Source organism: Oratosquilla oratoria, chromosome 42, assembly GCF_046742065.1.
Source record: "Oratosquilla oratoria isolate Oo_2021 chromosome 42, ASM4674206v1, whole genome shotgun sequence".
Taxonomy (NCBI): Eukaryota; Metazoa; Arthropoda; class Malacostraca; order Stomatopoda; family Squillidae; genus Oratosquilla; species Oratosquilla oratoria.
Window position 1 is genome coordinate 5,917,913 of NC_134818.1, and position 17,218 is coordinate 5,935,130.

The 17,218-nt window shown below is 40.4% G+C and overlaps 1 protein-coding gene across 4 annotated transcripts in view; it reads right to left on the reverse strand.

Annotated features, from left to right (window-relative positions):
- The window catches only part of Elk (Eag-like K[+] channel), a 190,835-nt gene extending 173,982 nt beyond the window's left edge, over window positions 1-16,853 (reverse strand). For all 4 annotated transcript variants that reach the window (XM_076179039.1, XM_076179036.1, XM_076179038.1 and 1 more), the window contains exon 1: window positions 16,718-16,853. The gene's annotated coding sequence lies outside the window, so the exon portion shown is untranslated. The remainder of the gene's footprint in view (window positions 1-16,717) is intronic.
- Window positions 16,854-17,218: the final 365 nt, after the last annotated feature.

The following is a 17,218-nucleotide window of genomic DNA, read 5'->3' on the forward strand; positions in this document are numbered from 1 at the left end:
GATGATTTGAAATCATAAACTTCTCCAGTTTCAGTAGCAGTTTGGTTGTAGTTTCTGTAGGTTTGATGTATTCCAATAGTGCCACTTCATGATTTTTTTTTATCAGTTATTCTCTTGCCTTCCTCTTTTTTTTTTTCTAAAAGCAGCATCACTTTCCTTCACTCGCTTCACCAGGAGAAAGAGTGATAGAATGATAAAATATTAGTGAATATCAAAAACCCGAAGTACTAGGCAAACTTCAATGATTAATATGATCCATGTAAACAGCTTCCATAAAATCAGGCCAAAGTAGCCACGTGGGGAGGTAAAACTTGTCACTGCCTTTGTTACAGACCTGATTATGCTTGTCAACAAAACAGAGGGAGGAATTATACAAAACACATAATAGTAGTTGGTGTTTTTTCCCTGTCTATCTGTCATAATTAGGTATGCAACAAAGACAATGGCCAGTTTCACCCCCATATGACTATTTTTTATCCTTCTGACGGTAAAAGACAGAGTAAATGGAAAAATTAGGTTTAAAAAATTATAAAATCACCTGCATTAGGCTCCTCTCTATGCTCAATAACGAATTATATAGGTCTATTTTCTTAAAGAAAATTGAGAAGTGTAGAAAACATATACTGCACAGTCTAATTAGCCTACTATGAGTTTATTTCATATAATTGTATTTATGATAAAGTTAAATTTTGCATTGTTCATACATTCTCACCTCTGCGACAGGTTTCTAAATCAGTGAAAGTGATTATTGGGCCTAGTAACTTCAAGCTGTATACTGTTGTCTTCAAAATCATCACATGCTGCGTAAATAACAATAAGAGAATAACTTGTGTGACGAGCGTAAACAATATCTAAAATGCACTGTGAGGTGCCTGCTGCACGCGCCTAAGCCTAATGTAAAACTGACAATTTGTGCGAGACTGATTAGCGTCCAAGTGCCGACCGGAAGCCATGCAGCGCTTTGTGGATTTTCAGAGATGGATTCTGAGCAATTCTGGCGGGGTATTCTAGTAACAATTTTTGTCATTATATTTTGTAGAAGAATTTTACAACTGCACAAATTGCTTTTTTGAACTGTACATTTTCGTTCACAATGTCACAATTAGTGCTCTACTGCACGTTAGAATACTCCCTGACCAATTGTGCTAACATGACATCATATTTGATGTAAAGGTTGATAATGATCTAAGAGAATCCTGTCACTTTTCACTATGCTGCATGGCAGTATTGACCGAAAACTATCTTTACTATGACCGTTCTACATGTAATTGTTTGATCTCCTTTTCCTATCAACACGCTCGCTTCCCGTGTGGTTGTCTTGAAGGCAAACGAGGGCGAAAACTAGAGAAATTCATTTCAGCTAACTTCATTGTATTCTCTGTACAGCATACAGTCTTGTTCGTTGAAATGGCATAATAAGTTTCCGACAGTAGCTGCCGGCATTTCGGAACTTCCTGGTTTCCTCCTCGAGGTTATTTAAGTGATATGCATCGCGAGATGGCTGTGTCCGTTTCTATATTGGCCGTAGTAGGGCTCACAGAGATGTGAACATCGCTGATGATGTGATGTGAACATCACTGATGAAATGCCGCCTCGGACAAATGGGAGAGCGTGAGGCTCTCTTATGCCTCTCCCAGCGAGACATTGGATTGGCTCCTCCTAGGTATGTACGGAGAGGGTTTCTAATAACAGTTTACGAAGACCCCACTCCAAGTTGTTGCTTTTTTCTTGTTCGTGGTCGATTGTGTGAGGTAGTGAAGTGTGGTGCGTCTCTTAATGTATTCATTGGTTAAATGGCAGGTTTAGCGTCGGGTAATTTTTTTTGTCGTCCTGTCAGTATATGTGTGAGGTTCATATCCCTCACTATTGCACTGGTATTGATAGACAACATAATCTTCTTGTAATGGTGATTTGATATTAGGCACCCTCACTATTGCACTGGTATTGTAATGGTGATTTGATATTAGGCAGTTATGTGCGGCTAACAGCGCTGTCTTTCTTGTCTTGTAAAATATGTTGAGTTGGATGTGTTTTGTAGGCTCGGTGGAGTGTACATTCTCTTTTATTATTTATTTGTTTGTTTGTTTGTTTTTCCGTCTCGCTTGTACTCAGGGAACATGTGATTCTTGCATTATAAATTGATGGCGCTCTTAACGTACAGTGTTAAGTTGTCCTTACTCGTGTACCATTTGTTTGGGATACTTCGGAATCGGCGTATTCCTTGTTATTAGTATTTGAGTCAACCTCTAATTCTTCATGGGTCTCCAAACAGAAGGAGCAGTGGGAAACTGCTCTCCTCCCATGTAAGTGCAGGGACTCTCTGTAATGCCCCCTACATAGATAACATCTCCCTAAGAGTCAAAGACGTATATCAGTGACAAGACCTAAAGAATCGCTCTGGAATAAATTTTACTCGTGAAGAAGCTAACAAAGGACGCACGCCTCTCTTTCCCCGACGTCCTTATCACGGCACAAAGAACAAGCTTCCTACCGAGGGTGTCTACTCAGCCAACAAAAACCGGGTTCTGCTTAAACGATAAAGTAACACCCCCTTTGCGCTCTACCTCTATTAGGAGAGAGAACTCTCTCGCTGCTACTCATGGCTGGAGACCCAGCAGGACCTCGAGGGGCTCTCATGATGCGCCCCAATGAGTTTCGCTGGGAGAAGACGACGACACAGAGGTAAACCCCCCCCCCCCAACACCTCCCCCCCCCTGAGCACTCCCAATTACCCAAGGCAGCCAATCGGCGATGTCCACATCACACGAACACTCTCTGTGACCCGCATACGGCCCACGTCCATTACACAGCCAGCCAACCAGCCAGCCCTTGATGCACATGTCGCCTTCGCCTTGAACATGGGAAACAAGGAGTTCAGAAACGTCAGCAAACATCGAAACCCAATGTGCAATCTCATTAGCAGAGCTGGGCGTGTTACCGCCGGACAGGTGGTGCGTTATCGAAAAATCTATATATATTTATACATATACACATTGTATATATATATATATATATATATATATGCATATATATATACATATACATGATATATATGTATATAATACGCATTGACGGGAATGCAACCAAGATTTTTCGGTAACGCACTACCTGTCTGGTGGTAACGCGCCCAGCTCTGCTTATTAGACAAGACAATTGTACGCTGTATAAATAGAAAAATTCTCGATGAAATAAGAAAAATTCATCTTTTTTTAAGTTTCAGCCTCGTTTGCCTTTAAGAGAGTACATAGTACCTGGTTACCAGATATACTTGACTTTTACTCTCCTATTACGAGTATCATGGCTAACTTGAAATTCGCGCGTGTGTGTGTGTGTGTGTATTTACCTAGTTGTATTTTGCGGGAAGGGGAGCTATGCTCGTGGTGTCCCGCCTTTGTATCTCACAGTGTCTAGTTCACTTTCAAACTCATGAATGGTTTTTGCGCATACTATTTCATTATCCAGTTTGTTCCAAGCGTCCACTACTCTATGTGGAAAACTGTTTTTCTTCAGTTCTCTTCTGTAGCTGTTTTTTTATTTTCTTTCCATGTTCTCTGGTGTTTCTCTTGTCTTGTGTGTGTGTGTGTGTGTGTATGTGTGTGTGTGTGTGTGTGTGTGTGTGTGTGTGTGTGTGTGTGGCGTGTGTGTGGGGGGGAGTTTTGACAGGAGATGCAGTGCCTTTATTTGATGGGCAGCCGCATCCTTGGGGTGGCGGCTCTTTGTCACTTTGTTGGTGCTGGAAACCCTTAGTAGTTCGGGCTTTATACGGAGGTGACGCGTACTGCTCGAACACAATCGCTGACAAATGAGAAGGAGTGGCGTTCGTCTTCGGCTGTTGTACGGCACGGCAGAGCTGCCCCATTTAGGGACCACGCAGCTCTCCCTCAGTGAGGGAAGGGCATAGAAAAGGTTACCTAAGAACTGTCCTTCCACCAAGTACTGGATGGCTAGTCGCGGTTATACAGCCAACGTCCCAAGCATCAGGAACAAGCAAACGTATAGAATTAATTTAGCCACATGAAATATGCGCACCCTGATGGACCAAATTAACGACAATACCACTCCGCTCGTACAACTGAGATAGTTGCACATGAACTGCCTAGTTAAAGTAGTTACTTTGCTGCATTGAGTGAGACTCCTTTCTCTGATGAAGACTCTCTTGAGGAGATGGGAGAAGAGTACGCTTTCTGCTGGCAAGTACTACGCAAGGACGAACCAAGGCTTCATGGCGTGGGATTTGCTGTGAAAACAAAGCTTCTTGCAAATCGACCAGAGGGACCAACAGTTGTAAATGAGAGGCTCATGACCTGGCGAATAACTCTTGCTAAAGGTCGTCATATCACAATTATTAGTACTTAGGCCCCAACATTGAATTCCGATGGAGACACAAAAGACAGATTTTACAGCTCACTGAAAGCCGTGCTCCGTAATATCAATTAGAATGACGAAATGAGGGATTTTAGTGCGCGTGTAGGAAAAGATAAGCACTTGTGGGGAGGTGCCATCGCACAGCATGGCACACGAATTATGAATGTTTATGGACAATTTATATGACAATTTGTGCAGAACATAAACTTGTCCTCACAAATACCATTTTTCAACAACCTGACCAATATAAAAACACCTGGATGTATCCGAAGTCAGGTCACTGGCACATGCCAGACTATGTCGTCAGAAGTAAAGATGTTAGAGACCATAGGCTTGTCAGATCCAAATTACGGGCCAAAATTAGACCTCCTTTTCGTAGACAGGTTTGAGCCAAGAAAACAAAATGTGCTGCTGCCTTTAAGAACTCCGAGACAAGAAACCTTTTCCGGGGTAACCTAGGAGCCAAAATAGCTGCCTCATCCGGTATACATACATGTGCACATGACCTTGATGTAGAATGAGAAAGGATTTATACCTTCCTAAGAGAAGCAGCTGAAGAAACAGTAGGTTTTGTAAAAAAAAAAAAAAAAAAAAAAAAAAAATCACAATTAAACTGCTTTGATCAAAATTCAGTCTATATCCACGAGTTGCTCCAGAGGAAGAGAAAAGCTAACGATGCCCTTCTGGCCAAGACTCAGTCACACCATCCACTACTCTGTCTCAAAGGTCGAAAGACCTCTGAGCCGAGGTACAACAACAGCTTGAGATGATGGAAAACTCTTGGTGGATCAAACGAACGCAGGAAATCCAAGAGTTTGCTCATACTAATAACATGCAAGTTTTTTTTTTTTAGTATAATGCCCTCAAAGCAGTACATGATCCCGGGATGAAATCTACTCTCACCTGTTGGGTCTGAGGGTGGCATAAATATCCACAAAGAGCGTAGTGAGTCCTATACCACTGGGCTGAATATTTTCATGCCCTGCTGAATCATCGGAGCAATGTGGATGAATCAATCCTATATTCCGCACCCTTATTCACAATCTGGATAAGGTCCCGGAATATTATGCGGTCTGTAACGCCATCAAATACCTGAAGGACGGAAAAGCTTGTGGACCAGATGGTATCCCAGGGGGAAGTTCTCAAGCGTGAAGGGCATTTACTGAAGCTACAATAATAACATCAACTCATCTGTGCACTGATGTCTAATCATGGGTGGACTTCAATATCATACTCATATATAAAAGTAAAGGAGATAAAGATAACTCCAACAACAGCCGTGGTATCTTTCTAGTCTTTGCCTTGTGACTTACATATCTGAGACCGTGATTTCAGACACATAGTTTACTTTCATTAAAAAAAATAGAGGCACCGTGGACTGACGTGATATTTTCTCTAAAACAATTTCAAGAGAAATGTGTGGAACAAAGTAAAGACCTCTACATTGAATTATGGACTTAAATGAAGCCTTTGGCATTGTATCCCGGAATAGACGATGGAAGATAATTACCAAATATGGAGTCCCCCCCCCAAGTTTTTTAAAAATGTTGAAGGTATTCCACGCCAACATGCAAGCTAGAGTAAATATTGGGGACTTACAATCCCTAGCCTTTCCAGTGGAAATGGGGGTCAAACAGGGTGATGTTCTCAACTCTGTTCTCTTCAACATCTGCACTATAATGAGCATGGTGCAGTACATTTTAACTGTTGAGGATGGGGTACAGTTGAATTATACACTTGATGGTAGTCTTTTAAACATCCGTAGGCAACGTACCTGCACAAAAAATTCAATACACCCGGTCATAGAATTCCACCATACCCACAATGTTGCTCTCCTTTCTCATACAGCCCACTCACTGCAACACGTCTTGGCTGTGTTTTCCAATATCTACAGAGCATTGGGACTGCAGATGAATGCTAGGAAAGCCAAAGTAATAATTTCTCAGAACAACCCCAATCAAGACGTACCATTTTTTTTTCATAAATGGGAACCCACCTACAAATGGTGCCAATATTTGAATATCTAGGCAGCATTGTGATTTCAACTGGGACGATAGATGAAGCCATATTAAACAACACCAGCTGAGTGCCACGGTCCTTTGGCAGACTAAGGTACCGAGTATTCCAAAACAAGCACCCAAAACTGGACACGAATGTGTGTATCTCTACCCTCCTGCATGGTTCAGGGGCTTGGACTTACCAGTGCCATAGGAAACAACTAAATCGCTTCCACATAATTATGCTTGCACGGGATGATGGGCCTCACCTAGAGGAATCGTATTCGACACACAAATACTTGAACGGACAAACACCACCAGCGTTGAGATCATGTTGGCACAGAGGCAGTTGCGATGGCTTGGCCATGTTATCAGGATACCAGATGATCGGCTACCAAAACAAGTATTCTATGGCCAACTTCAAAACTGCCCAAGGAGACCTGAACGTCCTATGGAAAAAAATACCAGGACCAAGCAAAAGATACTCTGAAAAGTTGCAACATAGACCCTGGTGCTCTCGAAACACTAGCTAATGACCGAACTAAATGGAGAGCAAAGATCCCAAGAGGGGTGGCCAATCCGAAGGCAACCCGGAAAACACAAGGCACTTTGAGGAGACAAGAGCGTCACGACCAGAAGGATGTTGTAGCAGCTCCGGACACCGAGCTAACGTGTCAGTCCTGTGGGAAGGTGTGTGCCAATCCCGAATTGTCTTCCTGAGCCCCACCAACGCTCACGAAAGACGGCAGCAGCATCCTTGATGAAGCCCTTGTAACCAGGGCTGTGGAGTCGGAGTCGGAGTCGTGGAGTCGGAAGCAATTACGGTGTCACTGGAGTCGGGGTCGGAGTCGGAGTTGGTAAAAATATACCGACTCCCACTCCAGTTAAATTTACACTTTATACTGCCTTCGTTTAGTCTGTAGAGTTATGCAGTGCACACTCCTTATAAGTAGATTATATAAAAAAAAAAATCATAAAATGTAATAAATCTCATCGTCTTATCTTCGTGGTCATTCCACTAAACCCTCAAAACGTCCTTGTGCAACGCTGACTTTCAAATTTATACATAGAGCGATAAACATCCAAAGTATTACTTGAATAAATTAGATAAACACCTCCATTTTACACCTGTTGACACACAGTCACGGGAGCTGTAATATCCCTGTCAAGTTCCATATGCGTCGTTTCCATCACTCAATCAGTTTGGTGGTTTCTCCCAATGCTGTGTTGCCAAACAGTTGGATAATTATGATTTCAACTGTAGACTAACGCAATAATACTATCTCTTCTCTTCTTTTCCCTTCTTTGTCCCCTCTATACTTTTTAACACTGAATTATTGAAATAAGGATATTTTAAGTTGAAAAAAGTTTCACGTTTCAAACATGTTCAGCTGTATCTTGTATTGTACCCGTATCGATAAGATCAGTTCCAGAACCAGAGTACTGTCCATCGCAATAATCGCATAGCAGTACCAGTATGTAGTTAAATCAAGAGGTGCATTTTAGAATCTTTATTTTGCTTAATTTTCTTCAATATCCTTTCAAAAAATCTCTACTTCAGTAATAAAGTATTAATGAAGAGGTCAAACATAGGAAAGCCACACTATAACATATATCTTTATTCTTTGATATAAACCAGTTATAATGATATAAATCTACTCAAGATTGGAGCGTATGTGTCTTGTATAGGCTTTATAAAATATGAAGGCCATAATCAGTTAATTACATGAAGAGGAGTCGGAGTCGGAGTCGGTGGTGCCAAATAGGGGAGTCGGAGTCGGAGTCGGAGGTCTTGTGTTCCGACTCCACAGCCCTGCTTGTAACATCAGTCATCTTCACTCATTCAATGGAGAAATTTGTGAACAAACTTGTTACATCATACAAAACTAAGGTCTTCTGTGAGAGATCCAATTTCTCAACCTCACCACCCTTCCACTCATTCTGTCTCACATACATCAACATGTCGAGTGGTGGTGAGCAGCCGGAAACCGTCTGGATGAAGCTTCGTACACGGAGAAAATTTGATAGCTGCATACTTCGCCGCGGATTCCTAGAGATTTGCACAGAGGAGACAGTCTTACCATAAGAATCACCCAGAAGGTTCAGGAAGAAAGGAGTGCCATTCAGTGAATGTGCTAGGTAATATTTGTTAGAAGCATGTGAGGAGCTCTGAAACACAACGCACAAGCTAAGGAGCAGCTCCAGTAAAATCGGTTTACCACCTTTCCTATTACAGAGACTAGAACACGAGTATTTAAAGGTAAGTGATAGATTAAAAAGAAAGATGGCTAGCCTGTGCGATTCGAATGATTGGAGCAGGGTAGAAAGGGAAGATCTTATAGTGAACCTGTCTGACAAAGTCTTAAGTTAATAGACACAGAGAAACTAGCCCTTTCTCTGGGTCTCAAGTTCGACATTGGTGTTGACAATAAAGGTTTTTACAGATTACTTGAATAAAAACTACAGATAGGATGACAGTGACATAGAGAAAGGTTTCAAGTAAGGTTTCGTTACATGTTCCCTTGCTCTAGCTACTTCCAACACTTACGCTATACCGAGAAGATATAGTTTAGCCATAAAGATGGGAAGCAATGAGAACCTGCTGATTACGAGTGCTGACATGGGAGGGGGGGGCCATCGTCATGAATAAAACCGATTACAATAACGACCTATGTGAAGAAGCATAAGGGACACGCGGCACTAGAAGTTCAAGAAAGAAACTAGGAGGATACTCGTGAGATCCAACAGAGGTATGAAATTAGTGGGGTTACTGGAGGCAGCCCCTACACCACCCAGTATGTGCGGACTTCCAAAACGCACAAACCCAGCATCCTGATCAGACCCATTACTTTCGAGGTTCGTAGTGATCCACATAGATTGGCAAAATGTTTGGCCAAACCCTTGTCCGCCAGACTAGGATCAGTGAGAAAAGTCCACTTGAAAAATTCGAACGATCTGATACAGAGGTTGAGAAATGTGGGGCTCCCACAGAAGACCTTAGTTTTGTATGATGAAACAAGTTTGTACACTAATGTCTCCATTGAAGAGGCATTAAATGCTGATAGAGAGGTGGTCAACAATATGAGGGATGAGAAGTTACCTCTAAGTGAGATTTTTTTTTCTAATTAATATATGAAATTTGGCCCCTTTGTCTTCAATAACGAAGAATATTTTCAGTGTCATGGACTCACAATGGGGAGTCCCCTCAGCGCTGTCTTGGCCTCATTATATATGGAGGTGTCAGCAAGAGATAATTTTATAACAATAATGGGCCAGGGTACCACCTGGATGCGGTACATGGATGATGTACTTGTCATCGCTCCCAGAGAAACCGACCTTAACTGAAAGTTGAATAAGTTAAACGGGACAGAACAGGCCATTCAGTTCATAGTGGAACATGAGGAAAGTAATAGATTGGCCTTCCTGGACATGGTGATATAGAGAAAAAGGAATTAGACCTCATTCTCAGTCCACAGGAAAAGCACGAACAAAAATGACATTGTGCACTACGACTCTGCCTAATATCGCTTCCAAAGCTATTCCAAGTATTTATGCATCTATATGAAAAACTGTATTTCTTCATATCTTTTAGACATATGGTCTTATTTGCTCCCATGACTTTAAAGCCCTCCCATCTTTAATCAGGAGATCTCTTCCATCAATGCATTCAATCCCCTTTAGTGACCTGAATACTGTAATCATAATGCCTCTTTCTCTTCTGTCTTTCAAAGTTGGCAGACACAATGCATTAGTCTCTCCTCATATGGTTTATCTGCAAGGCTGGGGACCAGTTTTGTTGTCACCATTTGTATTCTCTTGATCTTGCTTATATCCTTCACTCTACAAGGGGGCACATATTCCAGTCTTGGACATATCAGGGTTTCAGTGATTTTTTTTCATCATCTCTTCATCCATATAGTGGAATGCCACTTTAATCTTCTACAGTAGTCCATATGTCTCTCCCACAATCCTACTGATATGTCTGTCAGGTGGCAGGTTGTCTTTTATCAACACTCCCAAGTCATTCTTCTCTTTTGCTTTTGTAATGGGTTCACTGATTCTCAGCAGTTTAAGGATGGTCTTTTACTGCTATTACCTATTTCAAGTACTTTGCAGTTTTTACTATTGAACTTCACTTCCCATTCTTGGCTCCATACAAAAATAGTGTCTAGATCTCTTTGAAATAGACTACCATCCTCATCATTTTTCACTCTTCTCAAGATTTTTGCATCATCTGTAAACATGTTGGTATAACTTGTCCCTTTTGTTATGTCACTCACATAGACAAGAAACATTATTGGTTTGTGTGTATGTCTGTATTTACCTAATTGGCTCCAGTCTACTTTTATCTAATTTTTTATCATACCTAACTTGTGAGTGTGTACCTAATTTACATAATTGTAGCATACAGGAAAGTAGCAACACTCATTGAGTCCCATCTCCTATTCTCTAATTTTCTAATATACCTAGACTCAAATTCATGTACAGTTTCAACTTAAACTATATCCTTGATTTCCAATTATCATATTCAGATTTTACCTCATGTACTATTTGAGTTTGGATTATATCACCTAAGCTATTCCACATATTTTTGCATGTATATAGAAAATGTTTTTTCTTCACATCCTTTGGACATGTGGTCTTTATCAATTTACTCACATGACATCTTAAAGCCCTTACATCTTTAATCAGGAGATATTTTCTTTTAACATAATCTCTTCATCCATATAGTATTTACTTAATTGTATTTACCAAATTGTAGTATACAGATTGTTAGATCCTGTCTCCTATTCTTTAATTTTCTAACATACCTAGAGTCAAATTCATATACAGTTCCAATTTAATCTATATCTTTTACTTCCAATTATCATATTTAAATTTGAACTCACATATTGTTTGAGCTTGGGCCATATCACCACCTAAGCTATTCCACATATTTATGCATTTACAGTATATGGAAAACTGTATTTCTTCACATTCTTTTGACATGTGGTTTTTCTTGATTTACTTCCATGACCTCTTAAAGGGCTCCCATCTTTAATCAGGATATCTCTTCTATCAATGCAATCTATCCCCTTTAACCTGAATACTTTAATCATATCACCTCTTTCTCTTCAATCTTTCAAAGTTGGCAAACCTAGTACTTCCAGTCTTTCCTCATATGGTGTATCTGCCAGGCTGGGGACCAGTTTGGTTGCTGCCCTTTGTATTCTCTCAATCTTGCTTATATCCTTCACCCTGTGTGAGGACCATATTACTGATGCATATTCCAGTCTTGAACATATCAGGGCTTCAATGAGCCTTTTCATCATCTCTTCATCCACTTTAATCTTCTCCAGTAGTCTGTATGTGTCTCCCACAATCCTGCTGGTATGTCTGTCAAGTGACAGGTTGCCTTTTATCAGATCTCTCAAGTCTTTCTCCTCTGCTTTTGTAATGGGTTTGCTTCCCAAAGAATAGTTTAAGGATGGCTTTTTGCCGCTATTGCACATTTCCAGTACTTTGCATTTTTGGTATTGAACTTCATTTCCCATTCTTGACTCCATGCAAAAATAGTACCTAGATCTATTTACAATATTCTACTGTCCTCATTTTCCATTCTTCTCTTGATGTTTGCATCATCTGTAAACGTGTTAGCATAGCTTGTTATTCCTTCCTTTATGTCATTGATGTGTGTGTGTGTATTTCCCTAATTTATTTACCTAATTGTAGTATACTTGCACAGGAAAGGAGACATGCTCATTGCATCCTGTCTCCTATTCTCTAATTTTCTAACATACCTAGACTCAAATTCATGTATGGTTCCAACTTAATCTATATCTTTTATTTCCAATTATCATATTTAGATTTGAACTCATGTATTGTTTGAGCTTGGGCTATATCACCTTCTAAGCTATTCCACATATTTATGCATCTATATGGAAAACTGTATTTCTTCACATACTTTTGACGTGTGGTCTTTCTTAATTTATTTCCATGACTTAAAGCCCTCACATCTTTAATCAGGAGGTCTCTTCTATCAATGCAATCTATCTCCTTTAGTGACCTGAACACTGTAATCATGTCAAGGGTGTGTATGTGTGTGTATGTATTTACCTAGTTGTATTATACAGGAAGGGGAGCTATGCTTGTGGTGACCCGTCTTTGTATCTCGCAACATCTAGTTTGTTCTTAAATTTATGTATGGTGTTTGCTCACACTATTGTTTTGTCCAATTTGTTCCAGACATCACCACCCTGTGTGGAAAGCTGTTTTTTCAGATCTCTTCTATAACTGTCCTTTTTGAGTGTCTTTTTATGTCCCCCTTGTTTTTCTTCTATCCCAATTTAATAAGTTTTCTCTATCAAATACTTCCATGCTTTTCATAATTCTGTAAATAGCCAACAGATCCCTTTGACTTTGGCTACCTTCCTTGTAAGGGGGAAAAAGCCCTTGGTATATGTATGTACAGTATGTATAATTAGTATTGTTATTATTATCATTATCATCAAAAGAGAGGAATGTCTGTAGAGGAAGGATGGGAGAGGACAGAAGATAGGGGTGAATGGAGAAGGGTTGTGTATAGATGAGACTGTGATGCATGAGGGGGAGTGGGTGGGGGATGGGGGGTGAGGAAGTATGTATGAGAAAAATTTGACGCAGCCCGAAGGGATTTCTCCCTGTCATCTCCTTTCCTGCATGAGGGGACGGAGAGGGGGGGTTGCCAAATTTATGAAGCGGCCTTGCTGTGGATGTGCTGTGTCTTGCGACACTGCTTCTGACCCAGGGCAGTGGACAGGATGCAGGGATGACCTGTCATCCAGGAGGTGCCAAGATAGGAGGAGGGTGGAGGGGAGTGGAATATATGGGAAATGAAATGGGTGGGAGTAATTTCTATGCCTTTTTCTTTTTGGCTACCCCCCGTGTAAGGGGGAAAGCCTTTGGTATATGTATGTACTGTCATCATTATTATTATCTGTATCATTATTAGTATTATTATCATTACTGTTATTATAATTTTATTACTATTATCATTACTAATATTATTTGTATCATTACTAATGTTATTATTATTACTATTACTATCATTATTAGTATTATTACCATTATTGATATCATTACCATTATTATCATTCTATATATAGGATAGGAGGAAACTGTTAAGAGAAGTCAAAAGTTTTTATGAGAGTGGTAGAGCTTGTGTTAGAATTGGAAATGGAGAGAGTGAGTGGTTTGAAGTACAGGTGGGACTTCTCCAGGGATGTGTTATGTTGCTTTCACTGTTCAATCTATACATGGATGGCGTGGTATGAAAGGTAAACACAAGGGTAATGGGCCAGGGATTGGAGATGTTGAAAGGAAATTGAGAATAATGGGAGATAAGCCAGTTGTGGTTTGCTGATGACACTGTGCTTGTACTAGGATCAGAGAGGGGATTATGGAAGTTAGTAATGGAGTTTGGGAAGGTGTGTGAAAGAAGGAAGTTGAAGATAAATGTGGGTAAAAGTAATGTGATAAGATGTACAAGGGGAGAGTATGGCTGCAAATTGGAGGTGAGTATTAAAGGAGACTGGATTAAGTGGGTAGTTTTAGATACTTGGGTGTGAATGTGATGGGAAAGGGAGTAGAGGTGGATGTAGAATGTAGATTGAGAGAAGCGAGTAAATGCCTTGGTGGATTAAAAATTGTAATGAGAAATAGACATTTGGGAATGGATGCTAAGAGGAGATTGTATGGAGTGATTGTGCAGACAGCACTTTCTGCAGCAAAAACATGGAACATAAGAGAGGAAGAGTTTGAATGTGTTTGAGATGAAATGCCTGAGAAGTATGGTAAGGGTTACTAGGCTGGACAGAGTGAGAAAAGAGGAGGTGAGGAGGAGAGTGGGTGTGGAAAGAGTATTTGGATGGTTTGGACACATGGAAAGAATGAGTGAAGAAAGATTAGTAAAAGAGGCAGAGGTGGAGGGAGTGAACATGAGGGGCTGACCAAGGATGAGATGGATGGATGGGGTAAAAGGAGCATTGGGAAAGTGGGGAATGTCTGTTGAGGAAGGAAGTGAGAAGACAAAAGATAGGGATGAGTAGATAATGGTTGTGTATGAATGATGCTGTGATGCATGGAGGGGAGTGGGTGGGGGATGGGGGGGTGAGGGAGTGTATGTGTCAATGATATTTTGACACAGCCCGAAAGGAGTTCTCCCTGTCTTCACTTTTTCAGCATGAGAGGACAGAGAGGGGGGATTGCCAATTAAATGAAGCGGCCTTGCTGTGGATGTGCTGTGTCTTGCTACATTGCTTCTGACCCAGGGTAGTAGGCAAGATGCAGGGATGACCCCTCATCCAGGAGGAGCCAAGAAAAGAGGGAGGGAGAGGTGGTGAATGGGAGTAGAGGGTGGGAGTGGCGAGATGCAGGGATGAACCGTCATCCAGGAGCCAAGATAAGAGGGAGGGAGGGGGTGAATGGGAATGTAGTATCTTGGGATGAGACGGGTGGGAGTGGATTTTATGCTTTTTTCTTCTATCTCCCTTATAAGGAGGAAAAACCACTAGAATATGTATCTTTATATTTATTACTATTATTACAATTATCATTATCATTACTATTATCATCATCATTATTATTATTATTATCATTGTCATCACTATCAAATGAATTTTGAGTTATTACCACTATTATTATAATTAGTTATCTTTTATTACTATTATCATTACTACTATTATTTGTATAATCCTATTATCATTATTATTTTTATTACTTTTACTATCATGATTAGTATTATCATTATTGATTTTATCATTACCGTCATTATTATAATAAATATTATTATTGCTCTCATTACTATATTATTATTATCATTATTATTATTATAACTTGTCATTATTATCATCATTATTATCATTATTATCATTGTTATTATCATCATTATCAAATAAAATTTGAGTACTTTTGTTTCGAGAAATATTTTTTCGTTGTAATAATGTTTTATTTCTCAGGGAGAAAACCGACTCCTGTATTCTTTATAACACTAAATATACGTATTTCACATTGTTTACATGTATATTACATCAGTAGTCTTGTAGAGTGATTTCTATTTGGTTGCATACAATTTTTGCACACGATCTTGCAGCTCGGAATGGGAGCGTTATTACAATATCACGTACCTTCCATTTCGCTCACCTTGCCCATGGTGAATATAAAAATGGGAGAAAGAAGTGAATTAAAAGTGAGGTTTAATGGGATAGTAGAGAGGTTATTTTTCTTCTACTTCTTCATCATCTCCTTTTAGAGAAGATTATACTCATTTCCGAAAAAAAATATTGTTGACTGTCGTGTAGAGATGTTACTAACGTTCATAAAATTACATAAAAATGATGCCGTCAATACCCCATACGAATAAGAGAGATATTTGTTGACAATATTTCGGCGAAGATGTGGAATCATAGAGATGGCAAGGAGAGAATTAAAATTAACGAGAGAAACAAAAAGGAGATATATTTGAATTTAAAAACGATTACCTCTTTCAAGTCTCAATTCATAAATTATTTCTGTCGTAGCTTTAATCCGTATGGGTATCACCAAAGTCACTGAAATATTGACTGCATAAGATTTATGGAGTCATTACCCCCACACGGGTAATGACCGAGACCGAAAAAAAGAGAAAAACGAAAGACAGTGATTGTCATTGTGATTAAGGTAAAAGAGGGAGAGGAACATATATAGGATGCGAGGCTGAAAAAATAAAGAAAAAGAATAAAGACAGCTCTAGTGCAAGAATGATGAACAGGAAGGATTAACGTGGATGAGTATAAACATGAGGATGTGATGAGTCAAAGAAAGAAATCACAAGAAATGTGTACTCAACCGTTTTAACAAGAGATGCAATGTTTTCCGTGTGCAGAGACCCAGAAGTGGGGTCCTTTGTAGTTCACTGACCCGATTTATGCATCCTCCCCCATCACCATCCAGCACTGAGGCCGATACCTTAAAAAATAACTCGCATAGTCTTAACCGAGACGTACCCTTATCGGCAGTCAAGTTGTGCCGTAATATTACACTGTTTTGAGATTAATTTATACGTTTTAATATCGTTCTGTTCCACAACAGTGTTGTCCAGCAGTACTATGTACCCACACGGTACTGTGGGATTTCATCTTAGATCATTCGTCCCGTCTAACGTAACTCGACAGCTACATTATCCAGATTTTCAACAGGTGTTTGCCTCAGGAGATTGGTGGCGGGTGTTGAACGATCGGTTCTGGATCCAGCAGGAAACAATAGTAGCAGCAGCAGCGCACGAAAGGAAAACATTGCCCTAGCCACATTACTCTAAGCATAATACTATTAAGAGTAACGCTCATGTATTGATTAGATACCATTTTTATCCGACGGCGACGCAGACTCTACGGAAGAGCAGCACACACTTATATACACACACACACACGCGCGCGCGCGCGCGCTCGGATAGCTACGACACAGGTCTGGACTTCACGTCTCTCTCTCACACCGCACGGGACAACACTGCCTTGCCATACTCTACGCTTGCCCCCTGCCGGTTCTGATGCAGCCGCCGATACCGCTCCCGCCACTGCTCCGGCAGAGTTGCCACACCAAAACTATGGAGGTGATGGTGATGATAACAATAATGATGATGATATGGTAATGATGATGGATGATGATGATGACGATGATATGATGATGATGATGATGGTGGTGGTGGTGGTGATGATGATGTGTTGCGATGGTGACGGAGATGGTGATATAGGATGTGACGATAATGGTGAGGGTGATGGTGATGGGTAGTGAGTGTGGGGTTGAGATAATGGTCTCAGAGCCCGCGGCCATAATGGATAATGGTGGCGGTGTTAGGTTTGAGG